Raw genomic sequence first — 20068 nt, forward strand, 5'->3', positions numbered from 1 at the left:
AATCACTTAAATTTTGATGTCACAGTCACAGAGTATTCTGAGTTGGAAGGGATCCACAAGGATCATCGAGTCCAGCTCTAAAGTGAACGACCTCTACGGGGATCAAACCCAAGACCTTGGCATCAGTAGCACTGTGCTCTAACCAGCTGAGCAATGTGGGGACAGTATTGCCCACAGAGTGCTGTCTGTATTTCAAATGCAGAATTTTATGGCTGGTTTTAACTTTTAGGGTAACTATTCCTTTAAAGTCAGTATTAGCATCTGTAGGTACAGAATGTAGGATAGCATTTACAGGAGAAGGAATATTTATGTAGCTCATAACCCTTTTGAGTTTTGCACTTGGAATACTGAAATAGTGTTACATTCTTACCTGTTTCAAATGCGCTTCTTCACTGAACATCTGCTGAGTGCCCTGAGATCTAGAAAAAGAGTGAAACATCTTCAACACATTTTCATCACCATTTAAAACCAAATTAATTCTTCATTGTATTTATAAACATTTCATTTTTGCTTTCTGTGCACCTCTACTTACGGGATTCTTTGGACAGTCTGCATATTTAAAGAAATGCATATTTAAAGAAATGCTTACAAATGTTTGATGCAGTTATTTAATGTGAATTTATCACAATTGTTTGCACTGCAGCCCTGCCTTAGAGATTTATATTCATTCAGTGAGGGAGCAGAAGTGTGTCATGCATCCTAATCATTCACATAACTCAAATTTAAGATAATTAGTATTTTGAAAGCTTTGTTTGAAGTGAAAATTACTTTCAGATCTTTCAATGTGAATAATTTTCAGTAACAAAAGGTTTTAAATGAGAGTTTTGATATTTTGGTGAGAGTTTGGGATGAGCAAAAATAGAGGAATACATTCAAGCCAGTATAGAGATTGTATCAGGTGTAACAAATACAATTTTTTGTTTTTACCATTACAAAGTACTGCCTCTTAAAACTTGTCTTATGACTCTTCAGTAGTGCTTTGAGTGCTTGGTTAATACTTTTTAGGTATGAGGCCATTTTAAAAGGATCTTTCTGTTATATGAGTAAGTCTCCATAAATAATAAATCTGCTGCTAAAGCAGTAGCAGAGTTCAGTTAATTCTGCAGCTGTAGGTTGGTATTATATCTAGTTTTAAACCACCCACATTTCCACAGCATCCACCCAGTCATGTGTTAAATGGCACGATTAACATCTGTCTTGTGTGCTTCACTGTCAGCCTTAGAAAACTGGGTACGTAGGATAATAATTTATTTTAGTAGAGGTCATTTTAATTGTGTTTCTGTATGTTTGAATTAGAAAGGGCAGACCTGGAGATACATCCTCAAAGCAGAGGCAATGATGGTGTATGTAACTTGTGAGACTTAAAGTCCTTATTTTAACTGCTCTGTGAGAAAGCTACCTCTGCCAACTGGAGTTTTCCTTTTGAAGTGTAAGATTCCTTGTGGTCTATAGAAAGCTCCACGGTTGGAAATGGTAGCCAACAGTCAATGGTGGTTGTTGGCCACCATTTCCAACCGTGGGTCTTTCTGGAGGTCATGGACCTTTAAAGACCCTGGAAATGAGATGTGGGTGAGAGGATGACACAGGTAATGACTGGATAGCTACTTCAGTAGGTTCGGTTTCCTATCTGAATTTCAACTCTATACTTACAAAATATCTGATGCTGGCATCTCTTAATTTCAGTTCCAAGTGGTGGGAAATTCACAAGATCAGTTGTTTTTCTCAAATGTTGCCATCTTGGCCTGAACTCAAATGACAGCAGCTGTTCTCATGAGATTTCAATTGCAGCCAACTGAAAAAACAGCCTTTTCCTTTTCAGGTCTAACCAGCTAGTGATGGTGGCAGTGACTTCAGTGCACAATGTTAGGAATCTATAAATCCCCTCCCTCATGCCATGTACACGTGAAGAATAAAATGGAGGTGGACTCCAGTGTGCTATGTATTTATCATTTTCGCCGAATGGAGTTGTGTATTTTGTATGTGGAAAAACATAGCCCAGTCCTCCAGTGTCCAGCATTTATGTTTACTATATTATATATTCACCAAGGATTTATGTGTAAAGATCTTTAAAAGGAGGAACTTTCCTCTAGGAAAGTGCGGACTGGGAATGCCTTCCACCTTTAGTCACATGCAATGGCATTGAAATACCAACTCCTTCTGCTTGATCTCTGCCAGTGTTCACTTGCCCTTCTTCCTCTCCAGCTTTCAGCAGCATATGAAGCATCAACAGACTCGTGGGCAGCTTGGCTTGACCTGAAAAAATCAGTAAAGCAGTACTGATTTTAAAAATAGGGTACTGAAGCTAAAGGCATATTGTGCTTCTGTCTGACAAGAACAGAAGGAGTGGCGGAAGTCAAAGGGGACTTCGCTTGTTTGTTGAAAGGATTAGGACCAGGCAAGAAGGGAAGAAAATAGGGTCAAACTTCCCCTCCCCTCTCTTACACATGTGTTTGTTCCCTGAGTGCGTCATGGGACTATTTCCTTTACGGTCCCTGATGGAAGGTGGGAAAAGTGCTTTCTTCCCCTGGAGTGCCAGCACTGCTTCCACACTGTTTCCAGCTGTCTCTAACTGATGGGCTTTCAGTTCCTGCCTGCTCTGCTGGAGTATCCTGTTATCAGGCACCTTTTTCCTCACCTCTGTACAGGGTAGGCACCTGGTGGTCCAAATGACTAGGAAGATGTCATGAATATATGTCTTCACTGCCCCAAGGCAGAAGATTATATTTTGGAATAATGCAGATTTGATTCAATGTAGACAGTAGGAAAGGGAGAAACCATTGAGAACTTACCATCCTAGTGAATTACCAGTTAAATGAGAGTTTTGGGTTTTCTCAGTCTTTCTCTCATCTGAATTCAGAGATGAACTCCTGATGGTCAGCTTGGAAACTGTTTGTTGATCAGGCTTCTTGTCGTGTTATTTAAAGGAAAGTCTAAAACTTTCTGTCTAAGAGTTTATTTAATGCAGGGATTTTTATTTCCCAGCCAGATTGATAGGAGAGTAAATCCTGATTGTAGGCTAAAAAACTGAGTGATACCTTTGAAAGTTTATCTTAGAAGTGAGGTGTCAAAGGGAGAATGTCTTTTCCAGGCTGGTGCAATGCAGGTTGTCTTACTTAAACCTTACCGTACTGAAAGGAATTAGATGATCACGGTTACATAGGTAATGTTGAAGATCAAGCTCTCCTGTGTGTATACTGCAATCCTCTGGCTGTTCAGACACCATAAAAGAAGAAAATCTGGCCCGAAATATTCTTGGTATGTTGTCTGTGCCACATCCAAATCCGAAGCTCTGCTAGTATGTGCTCACGTAGAAACCATTGATGGGATTCAGCTTAACAAATATAAATGCATGTCTGTACCTAAAATCTTCAAACAAGTTTGTAGTCTGAAATTTTCCTTAGTAGTCATTGGAGAGGAATGGGTACTTGTAGGGTACTATTCATCTCATCCTACAGTCAATGTTTCTCTATGCCGACTATTAAAGGAGCCTGGAGGGAGTAACTCAGCTAGTGATACCATTCTTTTTTGGTAGGTGTGTGTGAAGGTAGGTAAGATGAACCTCACTCCTTATGTCACTGAGGCAACATGGAGCTGCTTGCCAGCAGCTATGTGTCAGAGCTAATTCCTTTTTCTCAGGATCAGGAAGCTGGAAGCAGTTCCTGGATGCCTGTCCTGTGCATCAGAGAGTTATAGCACAGGAGGGATCTTGCTCCAAAATCTGTGTTAATGAACACTTAAAGAAAACATAAAAATAACCCTCAGGGAAGCATTCACATTTGCAGTCAGGGCTGTGGATACAGAGCTGGCAAAGGCTGCCTGGAACTGGATGTGATGTTATAATGAAAAGAAACATGAACTATCAATAAACGCTCAAGGTAACCCATGCCTCAAACTAACAGACCTGGGACTAAAAACTCATAAGATTCTCCAGTGTCTTACTGGGTGACCTGGAAAATATTTTTTCTTCTTGCTGTAGCTCTAGTTCTCAGTAAGTCTAGTGTGGACAAGGCGTTGATTTCCTGAAAAACCCTTTGTAAGGCCCAGTGATGAAGTTCTATGTAAGTGCTGAAGTGTTTTCTTCAATAACTAGAGTATTTTGGAACTCCAAAAAGTTTCGTTGATAATTTTAGTCAATAGGTTTTAATATAAGAAAGTGTTAGGAATAGATGCAACAACTTAACCAAATACAAGAAAAAAGTATATAGCTGGTGTAGACGAAATGTAGCTTTAATTGTGCTGGAGATGAGATGATTTAAAGTAGTCATAAATAATCCATGCTTTCAATATGCAGAGGTCAAGAAACAAGCTTGATCATAAATAGAAAATAGATATGCTCATCTTTCATAGGAAAAGATGATTTTATAAAAGAAACAGATATATTCTTCTACATAAAAATAAATAAAACATAGTGATTATGATACACAACTGTTTTCTAATGAAGAAGGTTTCCTTTGGAACTGAATCAGTATTCATCCTTGACTTCTTACCTGACAGAGACCAAGAAACCTTCTTTGATTATGTGATTTTTGATTATTTTGATTATGGTAAGATTTCTTCCATTTGCCGTATATGAATTCTGTTTAAATCACAAAACTTGAGCTTTTAATTTAACAGTTCTTCTACATTTTATGTTTTTCCATTTTTTATAACCTCCATAAGAACATCATGCTTTCCCTGTTAGTGTCACAAATGAGTTCTCCATGTCTTAGCCATATAGAAATAGTGTTTTACCTGCTCTATTGCTCTGACTGCAGTGTCACAGGGTATAAGACTGACTTGTCCAAGTTTTTTTCAGGACACCAAATTACATTGCCTTGCCAAGACATAGAGGGAGGGATGTTTACTGTGAGAATCTTGCTGTAGCTTGGGAGTAGAGGAGCTGTGTGATTGCAGTAATTTCCAGCATGAACTGATCTAAAGCAGCACTGGTGTTTTTCAATTGAGCGAGACCAGGAGCAGTCATATGATCCACGATGATGTCTGGAGGCAGAAATGAATACAGTTAGTCGATGCTGAAGTAAACTGCTGTAATGAGGTCTGCAAAAAAGTATGTTGTGTCTGCAGCCCTAGTCAAGAGAAGTGAATTACATAAGGCAGTCTTGAGCAGAATGACTGTGAGGAGCAGGACTCGTTTGTTTACTGTGTCCAGCTGACATGTGCTGTTATTAAAAATGGTGGGAATACCTCTAAAGTGCACCACAGTTGCCTTGAATGTAGTTACATTTTTGACTTTTGAAACATTCAGTTGTGAATAGTTTTCAACAAATCAGATGGAACATGCAGAAAAAAAATAGTTCAATAATAAATTTTGTTAGCATATGCTTTACTCAAAGCACTTTTTTTTTTATCATCACATTGATTTTGAGTTCTCTTTAAAAACAATGAAGAGAAACTTTAATGTTTGGGTTTTTTAAAAAATTCATATAGCACTTTTTTTGCTATTCCAAAATAAGTATAATTTATTTGCAGCATAATTATTCAAAGGATTTGTGCCTGATATATATATTAAAATATTTGGGACTGTATTTACATATTTGAAAGCATATGCTGCCTTGCATGTCTAACCACACAGGTACAGCAATTTAACATGCATCATACTGATGTGAGTCCACACACACAATATTTGTTACCCAAGTTTATATTTTTCTTCCTACGTAGAAAAATGAAATCCAATACATTACTCCTCAGTAGCTGTTCAATGCCAGCAGAAGGTCACAGTAAGCCACTGAGCTGCCTTAGTGGATTGTGTTTGCTGTCATGTCCTTCCATACAAAGTCAGTTGAGTTAACTTGTGCCTTGGCTGTTGGTGCATGTAGTTGTACAGTCCCTCATGCAAAACAACTATAGGAACTTGCTCCTAAACTGTTGTAGCTGTTTCCAAACTTTTGCCAACTCTGTAGGTCTCTAGTACAATGCTGAGTGCAGACTAGGGCTTTTAAATGTTCAAAGTACCACAAGCCATCTTAACAACAGTGGGGAATGTTTTAGAACCATTTTTGTCCAGAGGCAATTCCTTGCAAAATGAGGGCTTCCTAATAATGAATTTATAAGAATAAAACTTGTAAAGTGTATTTGACAGTGTTTAGCAGCTGCAGAATCCTGTCATTTGTTCTGTGATTTCATGCTGTCAAATTTGACAACGTAGACTAGTGTCAATCTTCGCTTTGGAAGACAATTTCCTTTTTATAAAAATTCCAATTATTAAAGCTAAATTTGGATTTAATTAAAAGGAAGTTGTTAGTCCTTTATATTTGTCAAATAGCTCTCAAGAACTACATTGGTTCTACCTTTGACAATTTGTCACAACGATATTTACTGAAAACCATAAATTACATGTTGTTTCCACTTTCTGCTACCAATGGATGAAGTTGGTGACAGTGGCAAGGAAGACACTGGTATTTTTGATAAACTTAAAAATGTGGTTGTCAATTGTGTAGAAGTCTGGATTTATTACCTGTTTTCAGACATGCTTAGTTGGGTGTACTTAGACCTCATTTAGCTAGAGACACTATGGAGCACTCACTACAGGCAGAGGAGAGAGTGCTCAACCTGTGGAGTTAACTCACATGTTGCCATAACTTGGGTCCTAACAATACACAGTCCTTTTTTCTTTAAAATGATAATGCTTTTAACACCCTTTTTGACTGAATTTTCAGGTACTATAGGTGAAAGTTTGAATTACTGGAGGTGAACAGCTTCTACTCTAAACAATGCTCTGGCTGCAGGCTAGCTCAGCTCAGATGCTCCCCGCCTTCTGAACAGTTCTCTGTTTTCTCCAGATTCTGACACAACCCAGTAAACACAGACCAGTTATCCCACCATTTACTAGAAAACAATGCATGTGACAGTTTATTGTTTGGGTGCAAGATATGCTTTTACCAACTGTAGCAGCAAGCTAGTCTCCTGACCTGTTCCCCTGGAATACACCAGGCTTCTGGATGTAGAACTGATGTAAGTATGCAATTGGCCGCTAATGAGGGATTTGGGCCCTTTTCCCTCCTTCCCCCACAGGAGCTTAGTGTAAAGGCTATAATGAGAGTTACAGTAAGTACCTTGCCAACTGAGCAGGAAACTTTGTTGCTGTTCTGGGGCTTCCTGACTATGTATTCATAAGTATAAGCAATACAGGCATGACCACTGAACAAATACTAGTGAAACAAGAATTTTCTGCACCATCTGAAGAGACAACCATGTCCAGCTTCTGAAACAATATTCCTGAATGAACAGTTTTAAACTTATTGTACTATATTGCTGTAGGTCTAGGCTGATTCTATAAGAAATAATGAAGCATATGTATTAAAAATAAAGAGAAAAATCTTAGTGTGGTGCAAAATATTGTGGAACACATACTTACCAGGCACCCCAGTGCACACAGACTCGCAGAATAGTTAAGATTGGAAGGAACCTCTGGAGATTGTCTAGACCAGCTCCCATGCTCAAGCAGGATCAGTTGAAGCAGATTACTCAGGGCCATGTTCAGTCAGATTTTGAGTATCTCCAGGCATGGAGACTCCACAGTCTCTGTAGGAAACCTGTGTTCGATCAGCCTCTTGATTAAAAAAAACAACAACTTTTTCTTATGTTTTAAAGGAATTTTTTGTACTTCAGTTTGTGACAGTTGGCCCCTGCCCATTCACTGGCTCCCACAGAGAAGAGCATGGCTCTGTCTCCTTTGCACCCTCCCATCATGTATTTATACATATTGATAAGTTACCCCCAAGCCTTCTGTTCTCCAGGCTGAACAGTGCCCAGCTCTCTCAGCCTCCTCTTGTATGATCCTCACTTGTCTTTATGGTCCTATGCAGAAACTGCTCCAGTAGGTCCATGTCTCTTTTGTACTGGGAAGCCCAGAACTGGACACAGCACTCCAGATGTAACCTCACCAGGCCTGAGTAGAGGGGCAGGACTACCTCCCTTGACCTGCTGGCAATGCTCCCACCTCATGCAGATCAGGATGGTGTTGACCTTCTTTTTGAAGCTTATATGGTCTAGTATTGTGTGGCAGGTTTCACTAGAGTGAAATAAAATTTTAGAAGTCAACTAGCTTGAATTAAATTTTGAAATGGCAAAATAAAGCTTCATTGAGAAACTGGCAATCTGGGAATGAAGCAACTGCCTGCAGAGGCTTCAGTGATCAACAAAAGCAACTTAAAGAGTAGGGTGTATTTCTTGGGATACCTCTTGGCCTGGGGATGTGCTCTGGGTTGGCACTGAGCAATGGCTTGGGCATCTGACAGGCTACAAAGCTACTTAATAATATCCTGCAGTCTGCGGGAGGTCTCTATATAAGCTTCATTTCTGTGTAACTATCTTCTTTTTAGAGTTTGATTACATATCTAAAATATTCCTGGCTGCTAAATTTGTATAAAACCAGTGGTAAGGAATCTTTAAGGGGGAATCTTCATGTTTTCCTTCTCCCTGGCTTCCAGTTAATCAGTCATGAGAATATGATGGGGAATTGTTCTGATTTTTTTTTCCACATGCTGGGTGATCAAGGACCTGAGTGCTCAAGACCCACTTTCCCCTTCCTTAAGCATCATTTTGTCTTCTGCCCAATTTGCAATATGTTTTTAAGGCCCTGCTGGAGCTCATAAAACATTTATATCCGTGGTTACATGGTACATTTTGTAAGCACTTGTACTCTGGTATTACTTTTTTGTCTGTAGCCACACAACATCCTTGTCTCTAAACTGAGAGACATGGATTTGACTGATGGATCACTAAGTGAACAAGGAATTGGCTGCACGGGCACACTCAAAGAGTTGTGGTCAATGGCTCAATGTCCAAGTGGAGACCAGTGACAAGTGATGTTCCTCAGGGGCTGGTATTGTGACTAGTGCTGTTTAACATTTTTGTTGGTGACATGGGATCAAGTGCATCCTCACAAGTTTGCCAATGACACCAAGCTATGCTGAAGGGAAGAGATGCCATCCAGGGGGACCGTGACAGGCTTGAGAGGTGTTCCTGTGTAAATCTCATGAAGCTCAACAAGGTCAAGTGCAAGGTTCTACAGAAAGGTCAGGTCAACCCCAAGCACCAGTACAGGCTGGGTGAAGAATGGATTGAGAGCAGCCCTGAGGAGAAGGACTTGGTGGGTGTTGGTGAATGAGAAGCTCAATGTGACCTGGCAATATGCACTTGCAGCCCAGAAAGCCAAACACATCCTGTGTTTGGCTGTGTCAAAAGAAGTGTGGCCAGTAGGTCAAGGGAGGTGATTCTTCCCATTCTGCTCCACTGTGGTGAGACCCCACCTGGAGTACTGCATCCAGGTCTGGGCCCCCAACATAAGAATGATATGGGCCTACTGGAGTGAGTCCAGAGGAGGGCCATGAAGATGATCAGAGGGTTGGACCACCTCTCCCATGAAGACAGGTTGAGAAAGTTGGGGTTGTTCAGCCTGGAGAAAAGAAGGTTTTGGAAAGACTTACAGCAGCCTTCCAGTACCAAGAGGGGGCCTACAAGAAAGCTAGAGAGGGGCATTTTACAGGGGCATGTAGTGATAGGACAAAAGAGAATGACTTTAAACTGAAAGAGTGTAAGATTCAATGAGATACTAGGAATAAGTTCTTTACTGTGAGGGTGGTGAGGCACTGGAACAGGCTACCCAGAGAAGTTGTGGATGCCCTATCCCAGGAGGTATTCAAGACCAGGTTGGATGGGGCTTGGAGAAACCTGGTATTGTGGAAGATGTCCCTGCCCATAGCAGGGGGATTGGAACTAAATGATCTTTAATATCTCTTCAAACCCAAACCTTTTTATGATTCTGTGATATCTGAGATGCTGTTTACATGAATTATGGACCTAGATGTTCTGCCTAAATCATGTATGAAAGCAAATTTTTCCTCTGCTTTCTTCCTCACCCAGCATCATACCTGTTCATGATTATTTGTTGTCTGAAGTTTATGTCTGGCCTTAGTAATGCTCTTTTATTTCATAGTGGTCTTATTTCTTGTCTCAGACCTTCAGTACTGAATCTGCACTTGGAGGTTCATTCTGATCTGCCAAAAGTAAAGAAATGAGTATCCATAAACATTAGGGAATTGGAAAGAATGACTGCACTAGTTTCTTGTTCTTCAATATATTGTAGTCTTATTTGGGTTCTAATTTGAAACATAATTGAAAAATTAAAAGGAAATCTTGTAATCTTCATAAAATCTCTCAGATGAGGAACCTTGTCATCTATCTTAAAAAAACCCATGAAATGTGTTACCTGCAGGCCCCAGTTCCTCTGTGGCTGCCATTGCAGTGAAGAAGCTCTTCCTCATGCAGCACATGGCCAAAAATCACTTCAGGTACCTATCCACATGTTCCAGGAGGGTTCCAGTGGTTAAAAAGGTACTAATTTTCTGACTGTGCCGAAGTTTTCAGTTTAAGAGAATGCTGAAAAACAACTTACAAGTTCACCTGAGTGCTCTGGTTAGATGGATTAATTTTCAGGCCATTTTGTGGGTGTTGAAGGAAACATCATAACCTGAAGGAGAAGGTTTTTGCAGCCCATCTGCTTGATGGGTTGGGACAGCCCAAGGAAGCAGTTCAGTGGTAGGAGAGCCCCTGTGGAAGGAGCCATCTCATGTTTTAGCCTCCGGGACAGCAAGCTCACTGACTGGGGCATTTGGAGGTGGTGCCTATGTCTGCTGGAGGTATGTGCTGGATGGGAAGTTGTGGCCAAGTTATGGAACTGTAGGAGGAGAGGAGCAGACTATATGTATGGTATCAGGGAATATGGAAAAGGGATTGAGGGTGTTTTCATAGAGGGCCTGCAGAGATGAGAACTTGAATCTCCTGACTGTGCAAGATGGGACAGTCAGAGCCTGTGGGCAACTGTGAGCTGACCCAGCTGTGAGCAGTTGGTTGGACTAGATCATGTCCAGAGATCCCTTTCAACCTCAAATATCCCTTTCAACCTCCCTTTCAACCTCTATCCTGTGATCCTGTATGTGTAGGATGTATAGATGATGTACAGAATGAGCTCTGTGAAGATCATATATGGAATATGTCTTCACAGAGGATATAGAGCCCACAAAAGTGGTTAACTATTGATAAGTAATGTATAGATTTTTTCCATAAGGAATACTTGGATTTCCATGAAGAGAAAAAAAAAAGTCACTGTATCTGCTTTCTCTGCTTCCCCAATTCTTCATAGATCTTATTTTAGCCTAGAACCAGGAAGGTCTGAAATATCACCATATTCATGCACACATCCCTTGCCTGGTTTTGTATTGGATATATGTCTGTGAAAGATTTACTAAATTACTTCCACTTACATAATTTATGTAGTGAATAGAACATGAGAAGTGGAATAAACAGCTTTCAGAATATCAGTGTAGCTGTTTTATTTGGAGGCAATCCTTCAAATACCTGAATTATTACATGTCCAATAAAGTAAAGACATGGAGTAAGGGTGATATATGTATTCTAGGTAAAAGCCATGCTGGTGTTTGACAGTTTGCAAATAATTCATAAAATAAATGTCCCCTACTGTAGTCTAAATGTATCTTTCAGCTATTTCCAACTAGGCAGCCTAGATGTAATCAAGAATAATTGAAGAGCTGATTTTGTGCTATGTTAACATAACTGTCTTCCTGAATATGTTACGATGCCTAACATGTTGGCTTTCTCCGTGATCATATAACAAAAGTTGTTTGAATTGGATATGAAAGAATGGTTAGTACTGTTTAGTCATAATCTGTCATAAGAATATTAAATAGCTTAGAAAAATTCCTTAATTATGTCCTAAAGACTGATGGTATTTCAGATCTTGCAGTGATAAAGGTTTTTTGGTCTCGCCTCAGTATTACTTTCAGACAAAGAAGTATGCTCTCAACCTAATCATGTTAGCATCAGAACACCTGCAAAAATAGATCAAAAGAAAAAGTGGAATTACTGAAATTTGCTTGCCATGAATAGCACTAGTGTCAATGTGTTAAGCAATCATGTTGACTGTTCTGAAAATGCAACATATCCAGGGGAGCAAATACAAATGAAAACAGATTTGGGAACATATCAACTATTTCAAATAGCAATTTTGTCTGGTTTCATCCCCAGCCCTTTTTTTTGCTCCTTTCTGTGGGGTAGTGAGTGAAACACCTGTGGGGATATTCGGATGCGCCTCAGGATGGAGGATGACCATGAGAACTGCAAAACTGAGTGATGCTATTCTCGTGTGGAAAATATTGGGGTTTCTTGTGATAGAAGCAAAAATCTTACTTGACCACAGGAGCCTTAATGGTTGATCAACTTCCCTGGGTGCCTGGCCTAGAAACCAACCAGTGCAAAGTGATCAGCTCTCAAAAACTATGCACGGCAAACATCAAGGAGGGAACATACTTTGTTTACAGATGGATGTCAGTGTGGTGGGATGGGAAAGGCACCAAGCTTGAAACAGGGTTAGAGACTTCAAAGGCTGTATCTACAGCTATCTCCTTCCACTTTTTTAATAGCAGTTTTGTGGTAGCTTGTGATAGTGTAATGATGTAAGTAAGCATGGCAAAATTCATAGGAAGAGGTGATCCTCGTAAGACTACTTAATACTGCTGGAGATGGCAAACAAACTAATTGGGTAAGAATGTGCTCATCTTCAGGCCTCCTTCACTGCTATTCCTTTGTAGCCATTTGATCTTCCTTAAGTAGAGAGACATTTATTCTGTTTCTTTGGCTTTGTAATTTAAGCAAGAAGGCTTAAAAAAACCCCCAAACCCAAAAAAACCCAAACCACAGCAAAATAAATTGCTGCTAAAGGTTAGTTTTAATACTTTTACTCAGGACACAAAGGAAATGTTAACTCTGTCCTCCCTTTCACACTGGTTTACATGTCCTGTGTTTATCAGCATTTGCTGGGATTTGGAGAGGATGAAATAGTTTGCTTTAGGACGCAGCACCTAAAGAGGAGTTCACTAAAACCTTTCAATACATTTTTTATGATTTCACGGCTCTCATCTCATGTTAAGCCCTTGACATAGATGTTGAAATACTTCTGTTGCTACATACATTACTAGTTACATTTTTTCTTTGTGCTCAGATGAGCAGAGCATGAGTAGGAGCTTCATTTAGCCCAGTTCAGTTAGAGAAAGTGTATGGACAATGGGATATGCCACCCATGTACTGTTATCTGGTTATCAACACATTTATATTAAGAATACTTATTAGTGAATTAAATGACTTAAATTTGCTGATATTTTAAAGATATATACAAGGTCCCTTTATGTCCCATGTCCCTCCCACCATGCCCCAGCCTTTACCTTTGATTCATGATCATTATTTAGCAATAATTATGCTGAAATATGGCATATAAGTTTCCAGTGTGTTATATTTCATTTTCAAGTCTGTTCTTGATAATTGTTGCACTTTAGAACATGAGCTCAAGCTTCAGTATGAGCTGCTTCTGAAATTTTTTTCATGCACTCAAAATGATGAGTTGTATTCTAGATGGTAATTCACTGTGCTCAGATCTCTTCAAGCCCTCATTGTTTTAGCTGAATTGAGCTTAAGGCAGGCAAACAACATCAAACATTTCCTCTTCTGACAACTCTTTCTATGTTTCTGTTCTAGATTGTGTGTATTTGTCCTGACTGAATAATCCTTGGTGAAGGCACTTCTGTACCTGTGCTGCTTTCATATTTCTGAGTGTGCTAATTGCAACCTGCTCATTTTCACTCTTCTTCGCATGTTCCAAATACCTCTGTTTTCCTTTCTAGAAAACAGGAGATACAAAGCTCTGTTATTTGCTGTTGCAGTTGCTACCAAGTGAAACCAAGCAGAAGACAGGCCAAGGGAAATTCAGAAAAAGCAGGCCTGACAAGCCTTGGTCCTGAAGACTTGAAGACTCAGTGCAAAGCCTGTGGCTTCTTTCTGGCAGTGGCAATGCTGGCTGCAGGGTTGCAAGAACTGAAAGGGCATCTTAAGAAGTATACAATAGAGCATGCCTTGCTTTTTATTATATTATTTTATTTTATTTTATTTTTATTTTACTTTATTTTCAGTTATCACAGAGTCATTTCAGAGCATACAGAGAGCTACTTCTTGATTTACATTTGGCCTTAGTAACTAACTTGTAATAAAAAGGTTTCTCTTATGTGGGTTTTTACCCTCTGCTTACAGTCACAGATTTGGATTGATTGGGCTATGATGGTAGCTACAGTGACATTTAATGTTCTTTACCGGCCATTCTCATTGCAATAAACAAGCAAAATAGTAACGATTGTTTTCATGTATCCATTAAATTAAGAAGTTAGTGGTATAGAATTAACTACCTTCTGGACAGAAAGTATCTTTATGTTGAATCCTCAGAATATAGTATTGCAAAACAACAAAAAGATTTTTATGTTTTGGCTCCAGATGAATCTCAGTTTGCTGGAAGTAGGTGAGGGCTCTTTAATTCCAGTTTTGCTGTTCGCTGTCGAAGCAGTGAAGCATTCAGAAAAAGACAATTTCACTTTGATTAAATGCCTAAAAAGTTATCTGGTTGATAAAAAAATAAAAAAAAGGGGAAAAAAAAAGAGAGAAAAAGGATGTTGCATAAGCTTTTAATATTTAATTTCTATACTCTAAGTATCCGGAAGAACATTTAGTTCCTGTTTTGAAAGATGAATGCCGTATGTGTACTGAAGGCTCATTTGCAGTCACGGAGCTTGTTTGCTTCTCTAGTATGTACGTGCAGGGAAGAGTAGAAAGGGTTGAGTGGGCAGTTGGCAGTCATTCATTGTCAGTGATTGCTAGTCATTCATAAAAAACTGCAGAGCTGAGAGGTGGAGCCAGCAGCAGCAGCAGCCGCCTTTCAGGCCCTTGCAGAAGACGTGTTTGTGCAATCACAAGTGATTTGAGAAGCTGCTCAAATATAACATGATGAATGTAATGAGAAGATGTGTGCTAAATGCATCTAATTAAAAGGAGATGCTTAGAATAAAGTAAAATGTTTTAATTCTTTTCTTCTAAAGCCCACAACAATGAACATGGAGATCTAATGGTTCTATGTTCAGGTAAAGGCAATAAATCACTTTCAAAGAGTGTCCTCTAGTTTATGATACCATCTGGAATATGTCTTTTGTCTTTAAAACAAGCAGTTTTAGGAAATTAATTGGTCTTGACCAACACATAAAAGGGAAATTTTTAGGTGAGTAGGGAATATATTCTTGTACTGCATCTTTTTAATACATAAATGACAGCAAAAGTTGAATTTCAAGAAGAAACCGTGTCAGGAGCAGCAAACTATCCTTTGTGTTCCCACTCTAAAAATTGCTGCATCTATATTTTCCCCCTCATTGCAATGACTGCCAATCTAATAGATGGTCTCAACAAGATTTTATTTCGTCTTTATATCCAAAGTGGGGAAGTTACAGCAACTTGAAAGACTTCTGTTTTTAATTTATAAATATGACTTATTCAAAACTGGGTGTGAATAAATGCTATTGTGTTAGCTGTTCCATTTATTCTAGTTTGGCCTGTATAGTTCCCTGCTTCTCAGAAAGCTGCAGACCTGTCACTTCAGGCTGATCTGTGACTGGCTGGGACATCGTCTTTTAGTCTGAGTTTATGTCCAGGCTCTCATTACATTTGAATTTAAGGCATTCACTAGAAAATGGAAGGTTTTTGGTTGTTAAGTTGGGGCTTAGGATCCTAAACTACAAAACACTATCCCCTCACCAAAACAAAAATGTCCATTGAGAAGTGGAATAATCAGTCTTGACCTGTTTGCAGATGGACTTCTGGGTCCAGGACTGCTCTAAGCATGGTCTGGAAGAACATAATGCTGAGCTAGAAGATTTCATTTTAAATGAAGGTCTGGAGCACTGTCTGTGTATGGTTTGGAAAGCACCTTGGACTGAATGTGCTTGTTCCTTATCAGATGGCAGAATTTCAAAGTGATCCCAGTCTCTCTCTAACAAATTGCTAATTAAATTGTACACTGTAGGTTCTTTGAAGAAGAGCTTTTTCAGAAGCTCTGATTAAAATATATGTAAGCCAAACATCACTATGGCAATGTTCCAATGAAAGTGCATGTATACTTTATACCCTTTTGAGGAGGTTTCATGGTGTAGTTCAGGCAGCTCAAACTATGGCAGTCAGTATTGCTTTCAGTAGGAGTGAGTGCATACCCTTCGGGGCTCTGTTTTCCCTTTGTTCTCAAGAGATTCTTGGTGCTTTCATTAGTATTAACAAATGTAATATATGTACATCAAAGAAAAATATACAATTAAAAAAAGAAAGAGTATTCTGTGTGACCTGCTGAGAGATTAGTGTATGTGAGGTCAGCCTGGAGGTGTGACTCTCCCAGGTGTGGTACTGTTTCTCATGAAGCTGAACTGGCAGAATCTCATGCGCCAATAAATGCACCTTCCGGCAGTAGACTGGTTTCCTCTCTTGAGATGGAGAAGTTACCAGGTGCTCAAGTCCAGAAGCATGCAAGGTGTTTAAAGCCTTTCTTATCCATATGTTCATGTGCAGTTATATCACTGTATGCAAGTGAAGTGATTTACAGGTGCCTAGAAAACATCTAAGTTTATAAGTTATGTGGGTGTTGAAAGAGTGTACTTGCGTTTTGAAAAATGAAGTGCTCTACAAATAATATTTTTAAAACCATCTCTCTTCCTTTTTAAGATACATTTCACAACAGAGAGAAGAAATCAAATGTGAATTTGCTTTCCACCTGCATGATATTTCATCTTTCATAAGTTTCAAGTAATGTATAGTCTGTTTATTTTAAGGCCATTCATCTGGGTAATTTTTGGATGCTGGCTTGAAGTCCTTGTCTATTACTGGAGAGCAGCTGATATCAGAGACGAGTCGTACATAGCTGTTTATATACAGCTCTAAACATATAGGGGAATATGATGCCTTAAAAGCAAACTCCAACCCATGCAGACTACTCCCACTTTAGTAATTGAGCGCCCAGCTGTTGGAGATACCTTTTTAGATTTCTATCTCTTTTACTGCAACAGTCAGAAAGTAGAAAAGCAGCAGCAGCAGCATATTCATCACAGTGCTTTCTGCTGACCTACTGCTGATGAGTACATACATTGCAATGCACTGGGTTGCTTTTAATTTCTTTCTGCAGTCAGCACTGCAGGTTTTGGTGTTCTGAAATAGGTAACATTTTACAATATTGGGGATTTTTTTAAGGGATTCATCCTTTTAAATAAAAGCCAGTCCATCAATGAAATGCATCTCACAGCTGTAGTCAGATTGGTAGTTTCTATTTTTAACTTGGCAACTTCCCCATATAACAGGCTACAGCTTTCAGTGACATTTCAAATATAGCTAATATCCTCTCAAGTTTTTGGGGGGCCCATCTTATTCTGCATCCCCCAGACAACAGCAATGGATGCTTGTGGAAAATAAGGGGAAAGGGCTAAACAAAGCTGTGCAACTCATGTGCTCTCCTTGTCTAGCCTTGTCTACCATCTTTTATTGGAGCCAAACTATAGGATTGAATGGACCATTTGCCCGATCTAGTAAAGTATTTTTTTGTGCTCATATGTTGTTTCTTAGACTATAGTGTTAACAACTATATACAGAAATAGTTTAGTTGATCAGAAAAATTGTAATCCCATATTTGATTCTTTGTCTTTAAACATTTCAAAAAACAAAAACCATATAAATACCTCTGTGACAGAAGAGCCATGGCTGTTCCAAGGATGAGTGACATACCTGCGGAAACATTTCCCCATGTTTTGTCTCTGCTGGCAATACACATTCCAGCCAATACTTCTCTCAGTGCTGCTTTTTACACAAATTGCTTCTACCTACTCTGGTTTTCTACTTGCTTCTGTGTGAAAGTGGGAAAATGTGAAACAGCCAATAGTACTGGCTAACTGACTAGTTGCCCTCCAGGGAGCTAAAATAGAATGCATCAGACTACACATAAACACCTGCAACATCACTGGCTTCTTGTAGGGTAGTTGGTTATGAAAAAAATACTGGTTAATTGAAAGGAATAGGAACCTCTGTATATAAACTCCATATGGCTCAGTCCAAATTAAATATAGAAAACGAATGAGATGTTCCTAGATGTGCCTTTTTTCTTCTGGCTATGAAAAAAACACAGGATGACTGATGTGGATGGCTAAAGTTGTAGGAGTCAAGTCTCTCTATGTAAGGAAAAACTTTCTGAGATACAGCAGTGAAGTTTATTTCCTAAGCTAAGTAACTTACCTTTTTAGGTGTGTTCTGTCATTTCTTGGAGCCTAGATACAAGGACAAAAGGCTGGACATTGTTTAAGAACTTAAAAACTCAGGTAGACTCCTTACTGAAATCTCTCATGTGCCTGATGAGACTTCATCAGCCCACTCAAAAATCTGCTTTTTAAGCTTGACAACTTTCAAAAATCATTCCCAAAGGACCTGTTTCTGTGTGAAGACTGTATGTGTTTACGCACGTTTCTCCTTGTAGATCTGTCTTGTATGGCTGTAATGGAGTCTTCCAGAAAAAGTGTATCTGGATGCTTTCAGGAGAACCATAAGGAAACCCTCCACAGTAAGGGCTATTTTCTTAGCTTATTCTATTGGAACTTCCATGGAGTCTGGTTCAGAATCCTTTATTCTTGTAAAACTGACCCTTTCTTCTTGTGTTACAGTGGAGTAGATAGAGTTTAAGACAACTAATATCTCCTTGTGTGGTTTTATGGAGAGTATTGGAGACTACAGCAGTAAACTATCTAGCTGCCTGTTTTTGATTTGGAGAGTCTGATCCTGGAAGTTACTGCAGAATTGTCTTTAGTAGAACTGAGATGGGAAGGAATTTCTGACCAGGACAAGGGAGTGCCTGAATTTGCTGGCTGAGAGCAGCACTGTGTATACCATGGCAATGTTCCCTAGCCTGCTTCTAGCACCCAGCCCTCTCTGATGGTTCAGAGGATGGAAAAGGTGGATGTTGCCCTCCTTGAGACTCAGAAATTAGACGCTGACCTCGTATGCACCCTATAAGCACCTTTTCCATTTTGAGTTTGTATGAACTAATGTCAGACAGGCCAAATCCTGCATCCTTTTGAAGTAGTTACTGTTTATATTTACTATTTAATATAATCTGACAAGCATAGAGCTTAGTCTTTCAGCAATGTGTGGGTTTTGGGAAACCTATATCTACTTTTCTGCAAATGTACAGAGCTGGAGTGATAGCCAGGCTTTCTTCACAGTGTGAGTGACATAAGCATAAGCCACAGTCCTGTCAGATGATGGAGGGGAAGATGATAATGCTGTCTGATCCAAGAGAACTTTGGTAAACATAAAGTACAAAAATGTCTATTCTGTTCATGTACTCTAAGTCAATGTCGAAGACTGGGCTTGTTGTAGGAAGTATTGCAGTCTCGATAGTTCTTCACTACAGAGAAAAAAATTAATAACCAAAAAACCAAAAAGCTGATTTAGATGCAGGAAAAATGTATTTGCTGCATTATAAAGAATAATTTTGAATGCCCAGGGAAAATGGAAAAAGGATGAAAAGGAAAGGGAGTAGGAAGAATGAAGGCATATACTGTGTGAATGGAAGTCTGCATGCTTTCTAACTCCTTGAACCACAGAGTACATAGATTTAGGCAGTTTCTTGGAAAGTGAAAATCTAACAATCTGTGAAAAATCTGCAAAAACAATGTTCAATTCAGTGTCATGGCTACTTTTTAATTCTAAACTGGGTAGAAGGGAAAAGATGTAATCAGTATAAATACACTTTTTATAAAATTTTTCTAACAATTTATAGCTCGAATATTTTCAAGTTTTGAAGAAAATAATGTATGCTTTAGATTCCTAGCTGCCTAAATCATGGATAAAAATGGGCCCTCGTGCTTCTGCAAATCCTGTTTCATAATCCTTCAATCTACTGGGAGTAAAGTTAATTTGCATGAACTTATCATCTAGAAACTGAAACTGAGTCAGTGGGTTCCCCAGATGATGGGTTCACCTGTATGTGAAGGCTCTGTGCATCTGTGGATGAAATATTTTTTTTGATAAATCATTTATTATCATTATACCGTGATTTATGATCTCAGACCTGATGTACCAGGGGTTTTACTGAGAGTTAGACTGTTCCAGACCTGAAGAATTTTAAATGTAAACCCTGGGTTTAAATCCTGCATTACCA

General features: G+C 39.1%; 1 protein-coding gene across 1 annotated transcript in view; it reads left to right on the top strand.

Moving 5' to 3' along the window:
- LOC114000854 (regulating synaptic membrane exocytosis protein 1) overlaps positions 1 to 20068 on the top strand; it is a gene marked incomplete at its 3' end in the record, with an annotated part of 250151 nt that overhangs the window by 43316 nt on the left and 186767 nt on the right. The gene's annotated exons all lie outside the window — the stretch shown is intronic.

The sequence above is a fragment of the Pipra filicauda genome, unplaced genomic scaffold (genome assembly GCF_003945595.2).
Source record: "Pipra filicauda isolate LSUMZ 115617 unplaced genomic scaffold, ASM394559v2 scaffold365_size864120_pilon, whole genome shotgun sequence".
Taxonomy (NCBI): Eukaryota; Metazoa; Chordata; class Aves; order Passeriformes; family Pipridae; genus Pipra; species Pipra filicauda.